Below are 14571 nucleotides of genomic sequence, written 5' to 3' on the forward strand. Positions count from 1 at the left end.
TGGGCGGAGGGAGGGCCCGGCCGCAGCGGAGCGTGTTGGGAGGCGAGGGGAGGAGCGGCGGATGTCAGCAGGCCTGGCGGCGCCGGGACGCCGCCCGCGCCCACCTCCTCCCGCCGCTTCCGGCCGGCGGTGCGCGGCGAGCCCTGCGCGGTCCGCGGGGCCCCGTGCGGTCCCCCGGCGCGGGCCCCCGGCGCGCGGGCGAGAGCGGCGGCCTGTCCCCGCCGAGCGCGCTCCTTCGCGTCCCCCGGGACGTGCACTTTCTGGGCGACCGCCCGCCGCTCGCGCGGAGCCCCCGCAGTGCGCTGCGGAGGCCGGAGCTGCGCGGAGGCCCGGGCCCTTGGGCCACCGGGGAGCGTCCCTGTCCCCGCAGGCTTGTTCCCGCCTCGCTTCTCGGAACGCGCGCCTCTGGTTGCCTTGTCCCCTGCCAGATCCCAAGCCTAGAACCCCGTGGACGAAGTCCTTGTGCGTGGACGCCCTTGCCTCTGAGTGCTCGGAGGAGTCCTTGCTGGCGACTCCGTGGCCCACATAACCAGCGACCCAGAAAGCGCGCACTCCTCAAAAAGACTCTGGGTTTGGATTTTCGTTGGCAACTTAAGAAATAATGACTTTGGCATTTATTAAAACAGTAGGAAGGACTTCATTCAGAGAGAAATGGTATGCAACACGGAATACAGCACCGGAGGCTGGAGCTTTATAGTCAATGAGTAGAACAAGGGAGTGTGTGGGGTCAGTAGATGGGAATCACCAGGTCGTCCAAGGGGGATTTTTTGCTAAACCGATTGAACAGGATTGTTGCTGAAGGCAGGCCAGTGTGGCGGGAGGTGAGGTATTTGGTCAGAGATGACGGGTGATCGACCCCAAGATGGGGATGCTTTCTGAATCAGCTTTGCAGGATTCTTCCTAAAACTAGGCTGGTCAGTGAGAAGGTTGGGACGGGGGTCAAGGAGTGAAGCCAGAATTTGACAGCTGTCGGTATAGACAGATAAAAGACTGCTCCCTGAGGGAGTGAAATCCCTTGAGAGCCCTTCCTCCTCTCTTCCTCCTCCTCCATCCCCTGCTCCAACCTGTTGCTAAGGTAATCAGTGTGTGTGTGGGGGAATGTCCCTCCCTACCTTGAGTTGTAAAAGTCGTTAATTAATATGTCCTGGGCCTGCCCTTCCCCCCTTCCCCCTTCAGCCCACCTGTTTCCCACGTTTTGGCCACCCCACGGAGGTCACCTATGTAGGAAGGAGAAAGAGAAAGGGAAGAGAGCTGGAGAACAAAGGAAGCCTAAGACATCAAAAAGGCGGAACACCTTCCTGGGTACCAGGACACCAGCTATGGCCCTTCTCCCTCCTGGGAGAGGTCTGTTGCCCTTATTAAATAAACCTGCTTCATAGGCTTCCTCAGCTGCTTCTCTAATGCTAGACTTCAACATGTGGGGAAGCAGGAGTACATCTTTGTCACTTTTAGGAATATTCTGAGACCTGCCTACCTTCTGGAAATGTTACAAAATTGGGACCTTCTGGGAAACTGGGGGAGCATGAAGATCGCCCCCCCCATTCCAACCCAGTTCTTAAATCAGAAGGATTTCAAAATGTCACTCAGAGTAACAGGCATGAGTTTATTGAAGGGACAGGAAAAGGGAGTGGGGACACACTCAAGGGGGAGACTGGGTCCTTCCTCTCAGAAAAGAAGGAACAAGGAGCTTCTTCACTCCATTTTTATTGGGGATCCCAGAGAAATATCCAGAGATTCCTGCTCAGGTCCACCTCTTGACTTTTTTTAAAATTTTATTTTAATTTTTTAGTTGTAGATGGACATAATACCTTTATTTTATGTACTTATTTTTATGTGGTGCTGAGGATCAAACCCAGTGCCTTACATTTGCTAGGCAACAAATGAGCCACAACCCCAGCCCCTCCTCTTGACTTTTGACTGACAGTAGGATGGCATCACACTTTCAAGTCCCCACTGCCATGATTAACTCTGGGTCACCTTGGCCTATGCTGACCATGGTCAGCATGGTTTATGATTCTTAACCATAAATTTTTACAGATTTTATGATTAAGAGGAATTATCTTTATCTCCCTAAGTTTTGGGATCTGGTCCATAAAAAGGGTCACTGAAGTGTCCACCTTCAGTCTAACTTGTATTCCTCTTATGGACATTATCTTCATTTCTCCTGCAGATAACGGGTAGTTTGCTGAGGAATGTGACATCTGTCCACTTAGGCTAGGCAGGGGTGCAGGTAAATTGCTTCTTGGAAAAGAAAGCATGTGGGGGTTACACAGTGGGCCCATTTTACAGAATTGCTCCCTTAATCTCATGTCTATCTCAAGTCTATGCGCTATCAGGAAGATCTTTTAAATCTTCACATTTTTGTTTATATGTGGATTTAGGAGAGGCTCCTGCGGAGGCTTGCTCTCAATCCATAAACTATAGAATAAACTGCATCAGACACATCTTCCAAGTGGTGTAACTGCTGCCGCCCAGGCCAGAGAAGGCCTAATGGTTGGCTGGAGACTTCAGGTATTGGGAGAAGAGGTTAGGATTTGTATAGGTTTAAATGAATATTTCCTTTTTTGTGTGTAGTTTTAGTATTTTTTGAGCAGGTGCAACAGCTTAACTCAATGTTCCCATCTTTTCTGAGGAAACAGAAATGTTTCAAACGGAAAAGCGGGAAGGGCATCAGGAAGGGGAACTGTTGGGGATGAGGTCTGCGCCTCAACTTCTTTAAAAGCTCAACTTCTGAGAAAGGTTCTGATGTAATCAGAGGACAACATGGTGTTAGGATTTCAGTCCCTGAGAGCCTGCATGTCCTTTGACCAGGTGCCCCTGGGAAGACCTGTGGCCCACAGCCCCCTGGTCTCAGCACCTGTCTCAGGACCCTTCTTCCACAGGTGTATACTTTGCTAAGCAGACTTACTCTGGGAGCAAAGTGCTGGTGTAGGCCCAGCACACTGCAGACCTCATCAAGTGGTTTTGTGAATCTCGTCACTTCTCTGCTTGGATTCCTCCATCTGCTGAAAGAGTTGAGCTGCCTACCCTCCAAGGTCCCCCCACTCTTACTCAGCAGTGCATCTTCTTAGGCTTCATCTCTGATCTGGAATGACAGAAGCAAGGCTTTGAGACAGTGCACGGCTTTATGAGTCAACAGGATGGGTTTCTGGTGGCAGGTGGTTGACAACGTCAGCAGAACACCTGCATAATCAACATGACAGTCCTTCAGTGACCTACTGTCTGACCTCATCCTTTCTCCTAGTGAATTACTGCAGGACACCAGGGGTTCCAAAGAGCTCCAGGTCCCACACAATACTCCTTTTGAACTCCTGTGTCCTCTGGCAAACACACATTCCGACTTCCAGGGCAGAGCTCTGGGGCTTCGGTGCACGTTCCTCCATGTTCGAGGCCGGTGGTAGATTCTGCAGCCTCCACAGGCTCTGTCCCTGCAGCAGTGTTATCCACCACGTCCTTGCCGAGGCAGCCTGTGCAGAAAGTACTTGGCTGGCCACGTGAGGTCCTTTGGCCAGTGGAGTGTGGGTGGAAGTAGCTGTGTGGTCCAGGACGTCCTGAGAGTTTCATGTGTCCACCTGCACCTCTCGAGCTTTGGACCTTGGCCATGGCAAAAAGCTTGGAGGGTAGTCATGGCCTTTGTCCTTGGGGCCAGAATGAGACACCTGTGATGAGCTGCCTTGGTCAATGTGAAGGCAGTGACCATGAGGAGGGGTCATTGCTGTTTTAAGCCACTGCAGGATGGCATAGCATTTTTGTGGCCTTAGCTAATTGAGACAGGGACAAAGGGCTTAGACTAAAGTGTTTCAGTGTTGACCCTTATGAGGATGCTCATTTCATGGCAGGTATCCTTAGGTGTGTGGACAGGAGGTGCTGGATGGGGAGGGAAGGAGGGGAGGAACAGATGGGGAAAGAGTCATTGCTGACCGTGTCCTCATCCCTGGAATTCTGGCACTTCAGAGGGGAGGAAAATGTGAATTTAATAAAACTGCAAGATATTTTGGGAGATCTTATGGTGGCAGGATGGAAAGGGAAGCCCTGCTCTGGTATTTCTTAGGGCTTAGCAGTTCCGGGGGAGGAGGCTTGTGGTTAGAGCACACCAGAAGGTTCAGGAGCTCCAACTGTTTTAAGTCTCCACCTCAACCCAGGGCCTTGTAGTTTTTTCATCTACCAAGGACAAAGGGAAAAGAGAAACAGGTAGCCTTGTTCTTGGCTCTGCAGGGACACATATCTCTTCTGCTCATGTTTTGATGGTTAGGATCAGTTACATCCACACTATAAGGACACTGCCTGTCGGACAGTTGTTTTCTAGTGACGGTTCCATACATGGAAAGGGGGACAGGCTGAATTTTTCCTGCCACAAGGGTGCTCTTCTCAACGATTTAAACATCTCCACTCTTCTGTCACTCTGCTTGCAAGGTTTCTGAAGAGATGTGCTGCCCCCGTCACTCGTGTGAATTTCCAGGGACACCAAATAAAACACAGACACCACTTTACCTTTAAACAATCTTCAGGGCGACTTCTCTGCTCTGGGCCTCAGGCTCCCCGTGGGAGAGCAAGGGAAAGTCACGAGAGGCTGGCGCGAGAGCGAGCGCCTTCGGAAGTGGGCTTTCATTGGGGGGACCCTTGTCTTAGAAAGTTCCATCTAAAAAAGTCCAGAAGGAGCAGGCTTACAAGGTCGGGTGAGTGTAATTCAGCCCGAGGGGCGTCGCCGACACCTGAAGACACTTCTGTGATGTACTTTTTGGAATTTCCTCACTGTTTTGCTTTCCCATTTGGAAGTTTCTGTTGACATACTTCAGCTACGGAGGTGCAGTCAGTCGATGGTGTGGAAAGTTCTCCACTGCTGTGACAGTGTTCAAGACTGTCCCTGAGACCCCCTCTCGGGACATCACCACCTCTTCTTGCGTGGGGCTCCCTCTTGCCGCAGGAGCCCTGAGCACACCACTCATGGCTACTTCAACTCTCAGACTTGATGACCCCAGATCCTGCCAGGTCTGAGTCTAGTTCTGATACTTGTCTTTTCTCTCCAGCTGCGTTTCTTGCCTTTGATTTTTTGCCATTTCTCAGGTGAGGTGCCCAGGTCACCTGTTGGGCAGGAGCTGGCTGCTGGCTGTAGCTCTGGGGCCAGGGCTAGAGCTCCCTCGGTTGCCTCCCTCTGCTCTGGCCCCTCTCCCGCCATTGTCTTCGATGTCTAGAGACTCTCTTTTTTTAAGTGTGTTTTTTCCTCCCCTTTTTTATTGGTGCGTTATAGTCATGCGTAACGTTGGGATTTGATGTCACACATCGGTACATGCACACAATATGACAATTTGGCCAAAAAAGACCCTTCCTTAAGTCAGGCTTGCAGTTCTTTGAGAGGCAAGTCCCTGTGACTACACAGGAGCCTGATGACAGGCCACTAAGGTTTCAGAGAGGGAAGACGTCTGTAGTCCTGTGAGTAGGTCCCAGTCCTAGTGGGCTTGTGACCCTGGGCTGTGGCCTTCACAGGAGCCTCTCACCCTCCTCCTGTTCCCCGTAAGTGGGCCAGGATGAGGGCTGGAGTGGCTTTTTTCCCTTCCCCACTGAAAGGCTGTGGAAGGCCCAGGCTGGGACTCCCCTTGAGGGTGGCCTTTACTGAAGATTGCTCTGGGCATCTTTCTGACCGACCCTGTCTCTTTCCTGTTGGGAGAGGCCTGAGGGGATTTTTTTCTGATCTTTACCCTGAGAACCTGGAGGGGTTCCTGGAGGAAGAACTCAGGACAGTTGGGGTGCTCTTCCCAGTGTTCCCTGGACTGCTCCCCCCTCTGGTGTCAGCTGAGGTACTACTGGGAGGTGACTGGACTTTGGGGGCAGGGTCGGGTTGGAGAGGGTGGGTCCCTGGGGATGTGGCCTGGAAGGTACTCCTTGTCCTGACCCTGGCTCTCCTGCTTTCCTTTCTGCTTCCTGGTCACCAGGAGCCAGCCTTGCTCTGCCACGCACCCCTCCACAGGCTCTGGCTCACCACAGGCCCAGACACAAGAGTCGAGTGACGGGGATGGAACTCAGGGACCATGGGCCAAGCCAGCATTTCCTCCTTGAGCTTGACCTCTCTCCGGTAGCTTGCCACAGAGATGGAGAGCCCACCAGCGCAGGCCCCTGGAGTTCTGGTGTCCAGCCGGTCCACGCTCAGGCCTCAGAGCTTCGCCCTGTAGGGTCCCGCGTGGCTGGGCTCCCAGTGGGCTACAGTTGTGACCCGTGCAGCTCCTCTCGGGGTGGGGGGAGTCCTTTTGTCCTGCAGCCTCCGTTCCTGGTGGGCCTGAGGCCTGCCCGTTCTCAGAGTCTGGCCTTTGGAGGATGGGGGCAGTGATTTTCCCGGCCCTCCCCATCAGAGCATGGGGCGCTTCACAGCGAAGTTGTCAGAAGAGCAGAGGTGACCTCTGGCTTCCCGGCCTCCTGCTGGCTGGCTGCCTGCAGAACACCCTGGGGTTGAGCTGTCCACGGAGGTTCCTCCCTCCACGCAGTTCACGCCGTGCAGAGGAAAGGGCAGTGGGTTCTTGAGCAGAGATGTCTTTCCAGCAGCAGGATCTGCTTTGAGACTCAAAATAAGTCCTCTGCTTCGCTTTGGGTCACATTTGTGTAGAGTGTCATTTTCTGTCCTTTGCTTTCAGTCAAGATGAAGTGAGTTTCTCATAAGCAACATATAGTTGAGTCTTTTTAAAAAATATTTTATTTACATTTTAGTTATCGGCAGACACAATATCTTTGTTTGTATGTGGTGCTGAGGATCGAACCCGGGCCGCACCCATGCCAGGGGAGCGCGCTACTGCTTGAGCCACATCCCCAGCCCCTATAGTTGAGTCTTATGTTTAAAAAATCTATTCATCACTGTGTCTTTTAATTTGGAGAATTAATACATTTATATTTAAGGTAATTATTGATAGGTAATGTATCATTACTGCCATTTTATTACTGTTTTCTAGTGTTTTTATAGTTCCTTCCTTTCTTTATCCATCTCATATAGTGTTATTTTGTGGCTGAATGATTTCTATAGTAGTGTATTTTGGTTCTTTGCTTATTGTTTTTGGTGTATTATTTGGTTTTTAAATTGTGGTTACTATGAGGCTTACAAGGAACATCTTTGATCCTAGCAATCAATTTTAAAATAGTAGCAACATTGATCATAAGGATAGAAAAAGAAAGAAATCTTTGCATTTGCACTCCATTCCTCCTGACATTTTAGGCTGTTTTGTTTGCCTTTTGCAAGGCTGGGGATCGAACCCAGGGCTTCATGCATGCTAAGCAAAAGCTCCACCAATGAGCCACATCCCCAGGTCCCTGTGTGTTATTTATTTATTTGTATTAGGGATTGAACCCAGGGATGCTCCACCACTGAGCTGCATCCCCAAGACAGGATCTCACTTAGTTGCTTAAGGTCTTATTAATTTTCTGAGACTGGTCTTGAACTTGCCATCCTCCTGCCTCAGCCTCTTGAGTCACTGGGATTACAGGCATGTGCCACCGCGCCTGGCCATGTCTTCTAAACAGCACAAAGTCCTTCTCCTTGAAGAGCTTTATCAATGTAACCAGAGACAGCTCAGAATGGAGGTTTTCTGCTGAAATCTCATTTGAAGGTGCCAGACAGGTCTGGACCTTCTTCAGCCTGTGGGTGGACTGCATTCGCTCACAACTTGGTTCTTGATAAACACAGTAACGTGCAGATCTCCTGCAAACACCTGGCAAGACGGCTTTGCTTTCGGAAAGCCCACCTGATCATGGAATCTTCCTAGTGCTATGATTTGTTCCAGGTTACGTTGACACTTGAGAAGGGAAACGTGAACCCTTGTTCGCAGTCTTTCATCACGAGTCCTCTTATTGACAGCATTAGCTCTCCAGCTGTCCTTCCTAGTGAGGAGGCTCACTGTACTCCACGTGGAGCTGAAAGCTTGAAGATGTCCACTTTCATCTTGGAGTTGGTGTCAACCTTCTTATTTTCTGCCAAATGGTGAGGCCCCACGTTTAACCCTGTGGCACAAGTCTTCTTGAACAATACCTGACTGATTTGTGGCTTGTTCTTTATGGACTCCTTCAGCCTCGTCGGGGGCAGGAAGTAGCTGGGGTATAAGGCAGCGCTGATCAGGGAGGTAAAGCCCCAGAAAACGAGCCCAGCAGGCAGCTGCCAGGAAGTGGCAACAGGTGGGCAGCTTCCCTGACCCCGGAGGGCTCCGCTTTCTGGCTGGCCCGAGAGTGACGTCCCACTGCCCATAAGGCTCTCGAAGCTTGTTGGTATACAGTGATGTATGTGTGTTGTAGGATTAGGTGTTGATTCCAGTCTTTGCAATCAGGCTTTGCACCTGTCCTGGAAATGTGGCTCAGGCTGTTTCTTATTTTCTCTGAGCCTGTGGCTACTGCTGCTATTTCAGCACTAGATGGCACCTTAAGACCAGGTTTCCTTGATTCTGCAGCCTGTGTGTTAACACAAGTTCAGCACTAGATGGCACCCAAGCCCATGTTTGTTGAAAACCTACATGTAACCTGCAAAAAGTTAAAGTGATTCCCTATATTCAATTAGAGTTTTTTTTTAAAGAAATGATGTCCAATTATAAAAAATTGTGACTTTATTTTCAATCCAAAAATCAGAAGAATGCCTAATATTAAGTTACAAGAGGAGCATAGCTAAACAATTAGACAGCTTATTTGAAACCAAGATTTCCAATTGTGAATGATGCTCAGCTAAACTACAGACTCTTCTAATTTAATTACTAATATTTTGTTTAAGGCAATTTTTGCGTTAAGGCATGTGTAATTTGCTCTCATGCTCAGAAATTCATGTAAGTGGGGAAATGGGTGTGCTGCTAACTAATTCTGTTAGACCCCAGAGGTTTGTGGCTCTTGTAGGAGCCTGAGGCTCCACCCATGATGTTTTGGATCTGTGTTCTCCTCACTGTCAATGAGTGCAAACTACCAAAGCCAAAGGAAGGAACTATATCTCATATAACCTATGCTTCAAAGTGGATGTGATTATTTCCATGTTACTGAAAGGAAAATGAGACTTAAAAAGATGAAAGAGCATTCCCATGCATTCCATGTCAGGACTGAGTTTATTCATTTCCAAAGACAGTTTTTTTTTCTTTATTGAAAATGGCACCCCATTGCTTCCACCTGGGGTGGAAGATGATCAGATCAGATCAGATGGTCAGTAAATCCTCCTGGCTTCCTTAACACACACAGGCTGTTGAACCTTGCCTGGCGGGGGGAGCACAGTGCACCTGGGTGTTGCCCTCCTCAGTCCCTGGCGCTTTCCTGTCCCCTCGATGGTGACCCTGGCAAGATTCAGAGAGTCTTGACTATTAAGAGCATGGTCACTTGTCACCTTATTTGATCCTTGCAATAATCCTAAGACGTTGGCAGGACTGCTACTATTTTTGCTATTTGTTATAGACGAGAAAACTGAGGTCAGGTGGACTGAGTGTCTTTCTTATGATAACACCAAATAGAAAGCAGAGGAGGAACTAAATCCAGGCGCCCAGCCCCACCAAGGCACCCCTTCTATTGTTGGTGTTTGTTCTTGATTTTCAGTGAATTTTCTTACCTTTTCCAGGTCTTGTCAATCTGTGTAGGTGCTGGGCATTGCATGTAAAGGATGGAAGAGACTGAGCAGGTGCTGTCCTTCCCCAGGAGGGTCTCGCTTTCGCCAGGCACAGGCATGGGGAGGGGCTGATTTCTGTTCCAACGGGAAGGAACCAAGTCAGAGCTGGGCTGTAGAATCTGCTAGACCAGCCAACTCTGGTTTCAGTTGCCCTGAGGATGACACTCCTTGCCGTCCTCTCCCTCTGGCAGGGCGCTGTCTCTCAAGCCACAGGAGGCCATGAGGTCTCACCTCCCACCTAGGGTCCCATGCGACTGCAGAACTGGGCATGTGACATGGGCTTCCTCACTGAGACTCCTCTGGACTCTCGTGCCATGCTAGCAGGTGTCTCCAGGGAAGAAAAAGCCTGATGATTTCTGTTCAGCTAAAGAACCCTCCAACTCTGAAGTTTTAGTTCTTGGTCCTGTTTCTGAGCTCTTCAGTGTCTTTAACACCAATACTTCAGCGAGGTGCCTGTGCTTCCCAGCTGCTGAGGTGGAGCTGGAGAGCTGCTGCTGCCTGGACGTCCCACCTGGAGGCAGTTCTCGCACTGACTTTGAAAAGAGCCACTAAGCACTAACCGAGAGTGGCTGACTCTGTACGGCCCCTGCACACAACAGAATATGTTAGAATATGTTTGTGGGCTTGGGGGGCTGAGGCAGGAGGACCATGAGTTCAAAGCTAGCCTCAGCAACTTAGTGAGACCCTAAATAACTTATCAAGACCTTGTCTCAAAATAAAATATAAAAAAAGGTCTGAGGATGTGGCTCAGTGGTTAAGTGCCCCTGGTTTCAATCCTTGGTACAAAAAAAAAAAAAAAAAAGAATATGTTTGTGCATGTTCAGGAATAAGCAATCCTTAGTTTGATGCTGTAGATCTTTAAAAACCATAATACTTTATGTATATAACATCATTCACTATTTGCAACATATTATATGATAAATAATATATTTATGTATTCATAATTATGTATCATTAAATATGTAATTTCAGTACTGTGTGTGATGTTTCACATATATCAGTACATATATGAGCATGATGTGTAAATGGTCACGTGTCGTGATGAACGTGGTCATGTATGCACTGGTCATCTGTGTGGACCTGGAGACCATGCCTTGGAAGCCCCTGCATATGTATCTTCATTCTAATAATGAGAATTATCTGTCAGATTGTTAAGATCCCCCAAATAGAATGTGGATTTGTTAGAGTCTGTAAACAAGTCAAAATAACACCTGGCATTTTGCCAGGGGAATGTTAGAGTTCGTAAACAAGTCTGGATGGTGCCTGGCAAAATGCCAGAGGGAGTGGTTTGAGAAGTAACAAAAGCAAGCCATTAAGTGTGGAGATTCCTGATTGGTTGACTGATGTATCTAGTTTATGCTAATTAGATAAGCTGTGTGGAATGTATAAATACTGCTCCTGTCCTTCAATAAACGGCTCCCACTCCTGCTGTATCAATCTACACAAGTTTTTCGTCACCCCCCGGTTATTCTGCTGCAGCCGGACTGCGGCATGGATTGGTTTAGGAGAGCAAGCCAGTCTTGTTCTTTTGATGGAATGGAGTCATTCAAACTTCATATGTGCAAACTCTACCAGCCCTAGTTTCCAGACAGTCTCAAGAAGGACAGTGGGATCACCTGGCGCCTGCTGGTGTGTCTGGTGCTGCTCTCACTGTGGTTCCCGAGAACTGGTTGCATGTCTTTGGAACTTTTATACAGTCCCAAGGGTATGTTTTAACTTCTCAGCCCTTCCCTGGAGCACCCCCTCCCCAGCTGAGCCCAACAGAAGGCCAGGTGGCGCCTAGTTCTCCACTGGAGAAGCTCCAACTCCTGCCTCTGTGCTGTCCGGCTGTGAGAAGCCCGCCCCGGGTTTGGCTTCAGCCAGCAGCTTTTCCAGATGGACTTTCCAAAGGTCCCATCTCATCTCTGTGCCCCACTGGAGGCTGTGACCCTCTGGAACACGGCTGCTGCCACACCACGTGGTCTGACTTCCAGTTCCAGCTGATGCTGGAGTTCGATTTGCTGAACGGCTGTTCCTCCGGTGGTTTTCCGGTCCCTTCTCCACCCCGTCTAAGCCCGCGGTGAAGTCGACTGTGCCTCAGACATGCTGAACTGCGCGTGTGCACGGTAGCAATCTTCAAGGTCCAGTCCCCAGACGACAGGTCCTTGAGGTCCTTTCAGAGTCCGAGGGGAAAATGGGCCTCGTGGCGTTGCCGTCTTTATTTGGCATTTTCACCCTGTTGACCTTCACAATCAGGGCACAAAAGCAAGGGCGGGTCAGGTGCAGGTGCCTGGGACAAACCAAAACAGTGACACCAAAGGGTGCCGTGGTCACTGCGTTGCTCACCCAGGCATCTGTGGGTTGAAAGAGTCAAGTTTTACCCAACAACGTCCTTGGTGAATCACTGATTTCACTTATTTCGGCCCCTGAGTCTGTAATGTTCTGCCCAGTAAGAAGGGAAGGGAGCACTTGTGCTGTGCTCTCAGGAGAAAGCCTGTGTGCAGCTGTCTAAGTTGGAAGCTGAACTAGGGGCTCTCTTCAGGAAGAGCACTTTGAAAAGATGATGGCCAGGCAAACCGTGCTTGCTCTGCCCAGGCGTTGGGCAGTCAGTGTCTGAACAATGGAGGAAGCAGCCTGTCATTCAAGGAAAACAGCGGGCGGCATCTGTCATCAAAGATAGCATTAGAGCCTTCAAGCGGACGTTAGAATAGGGGGAGACTTGTATGTGCACCGTGAGCTGATAGTCTCCCAATACTCATCTGCCTTTCTGATGAGGAATGAATGCGCTTCTCTGATATTGTGTCATGGTTGAAGGTCAACATTAGGAACACATGCGTAACTCGGGAAACCAGTCCTCCTAACCGCCAATGATGATGTCACAAAATGCCTGAGACATGCACCCAAAGGGCCAGACAGAGCAATAGGTCTCAAGGAACAGGCCAGAGAAAGTTCATCTATATGGTTTCTTTGTAGCTTACCACGTTTTATTTTAAAAATCAAAGGGGAATACACACAGTTACCTGCAGAGACAATTAAAATATGATCTACTTTCCCATCCACATCTGAGTGAAGTTGATTTTCCTTCATAAACTTCAATCAAAATAACATAAGTAAAAAGACTAAATGCCTAAGCAGATGTTATAATCCGGCTGTCTTCTATCAAGCCAGACATTAGCTGTGAAAAATGCAAAACAGTGCCACTCTTTTCACTAAAACTTCCTTGTTCGTAACAGATAATTATTTTTCATGAACTTTTTTACATTAATATGCATTGTGTTTATTATTATTATTTTTAAGGAAACAAGTGCATTCTTTTTTTTTTTTGTACTGGGGATTGAACTCAGGGGCACTTGACCACTGAGCCACATCCCCAGCCCTATTTTGTATTCTATTTAGAGACAGGATCTCACTGAGTTGCTTAGCGCATGGCTGTTGCTGAGGCTGGCTTTGAACTCCCGATTCTCCTGTCTCAGTCTCCTGAGAAACTGGAATTGTAGGCGTGTGCCACTGCACCCGGCTATGTGTTTATTATTATTATTATTATTTTAAAATATATTTATTTTTTAGTTGTAGATGACACAATACCTTTATTTTGTTTATTTATTTTTATGTGGTGCTGAGGATCAAACCCAGTGCCTCACATGTGTAAGGCAAGCACTCTATGGCTGAGCCACAACCCCAGCTCCAGTTCATTATTTTTAAATGAACAAGTATTATAGATAAATATCTTTAAAATGTCTCTTAATTTCTATTTGAGTAAATACCAATAGACTTAACTCACATAAAGAAGGGTTCTTTTGGGATCTTTGACAGTTTTAAGGGTTTAAATGGGGTTGAGAACCACTGACATTTAGAATAAGTGCAGAAATGTGGCCATTTACTGGTTTTTGACATCATTTCAGATAATTTATATAATTGGTACACTTTATGAAATAAAAAACTAACGGGTGATTTGTTTTATAAAAAATATTCCTCATTAGGGATAGCCTCTTAAGGATATGTTTAAATATTTAATAGCAAATCAGTATACAACACAACAAATCAAGGCTAGAAAGGAAATAATTTCTTAAATTTCAAAGGAAAAAGTCAAATAGAGAACATCTTAAAATCCCAGAGGCAGAAATTTGGGTTTACATGATTATGAAGGAGAAAATTTTAAGATGGGATATCTTTTATATAAAAATGAGCTTCTGTTCTCATTTAAAAGAATTCATTAACCAAAACGCTTTTACTGATGGTAGTCATTGCAGTGTATGAACTGAGAAGGAATCAAACAGCTTCTCACGGAGATGTCCATCCTCTAGGGTGCTCCTCTCACCTGTAAACTCCACCTCAAGCCTTAAATTCCCCAGAACGGTCCTTCCGATGGGAGCTCACCGTCCATTCTTGCTTTTGCTTCCTGTGCTTTTGAGTCCCATCCAGGGAATTGTTGCCTGTACTAACATTTTGGTGTTTCTCTGTACCAATCCCTTGGTGTTTTATTCTAGTAGTTTCCAAACTTCAGATATTACATTAAGGTCTTTGATCCATCTTGAGTTGACTTTGTGTAGGGTGAGAGAGATAAGGGTATAGTTTCTATCTTCTATATGTGGATACCCAGTTTTCCCCAGCACCGTTTGTCAAAGAGACTGTCCTTTTTCCAGTGTCTATTTTTGACAACTTTGTCAAGAATCACTTGGCTAAAGATGTGTGGATTTATTTATGGGTTCTCTGTCCTGTTCCATTTGTCTACGTGACTGTTTTTATGCCAATATCATGGCTCTGCAGGCCTTGAAATCAGGTATAGTGATGCCTCTAACTTTGCCCAGGGTTGTTTTGGCTATTTGGGGTCTTTTGTGTTCCATATGAATGTTATGATTTTTTTTTCTAATTTTGTGAAGAATGTCATTAATATTTTGACAGGTAACATATCGAATCTGTAGATTGCTTTAGGTAGTATGGTCATTTTAGTGATATTAATTCACCTATCTGTGAACACGGGAGGCCTTCCC

At 47.7% G+C, this 14571-nt stretch overlaps 1 long non-coding RNA gene across 1 annotated transcript; it reads left to right on the forward strand.

Moving 5' to 3' along the window:
* The first annotated feature begins 220 nt into the window (after nucleotides 1-220).
* LOC124083485 (uncharacterized) lies at nucleotides 221-1384 on the forward strand. Its single transcript, XR_006848755.1, has 2 exons — nucleotides 221-1075; nucleotides 1177-1384. It is a non-coding gene; the product is annotated as an uncharacterized LOC124083485 (long non-coding RNA).
* Nucleotides 1385-14571: the final 13187 nt, after the last annotated feature.

Source organism: Marmota monax, unplaced genomic scaffold (genome assembly GCF_021218885.2).
Source record: "Marmota monax isolate L192 unplaced genomic scaffold, Marmota_monax_Labrador192_F-V1.1 WCK01_AAM20220418_F8-fsc00055, whole genome shotgun sequence".
NCBI lineage: Eukaryota > Metazoa > Chordata > Mammalia > Rodentia > Sciuridae > Marmota > Marmota monax.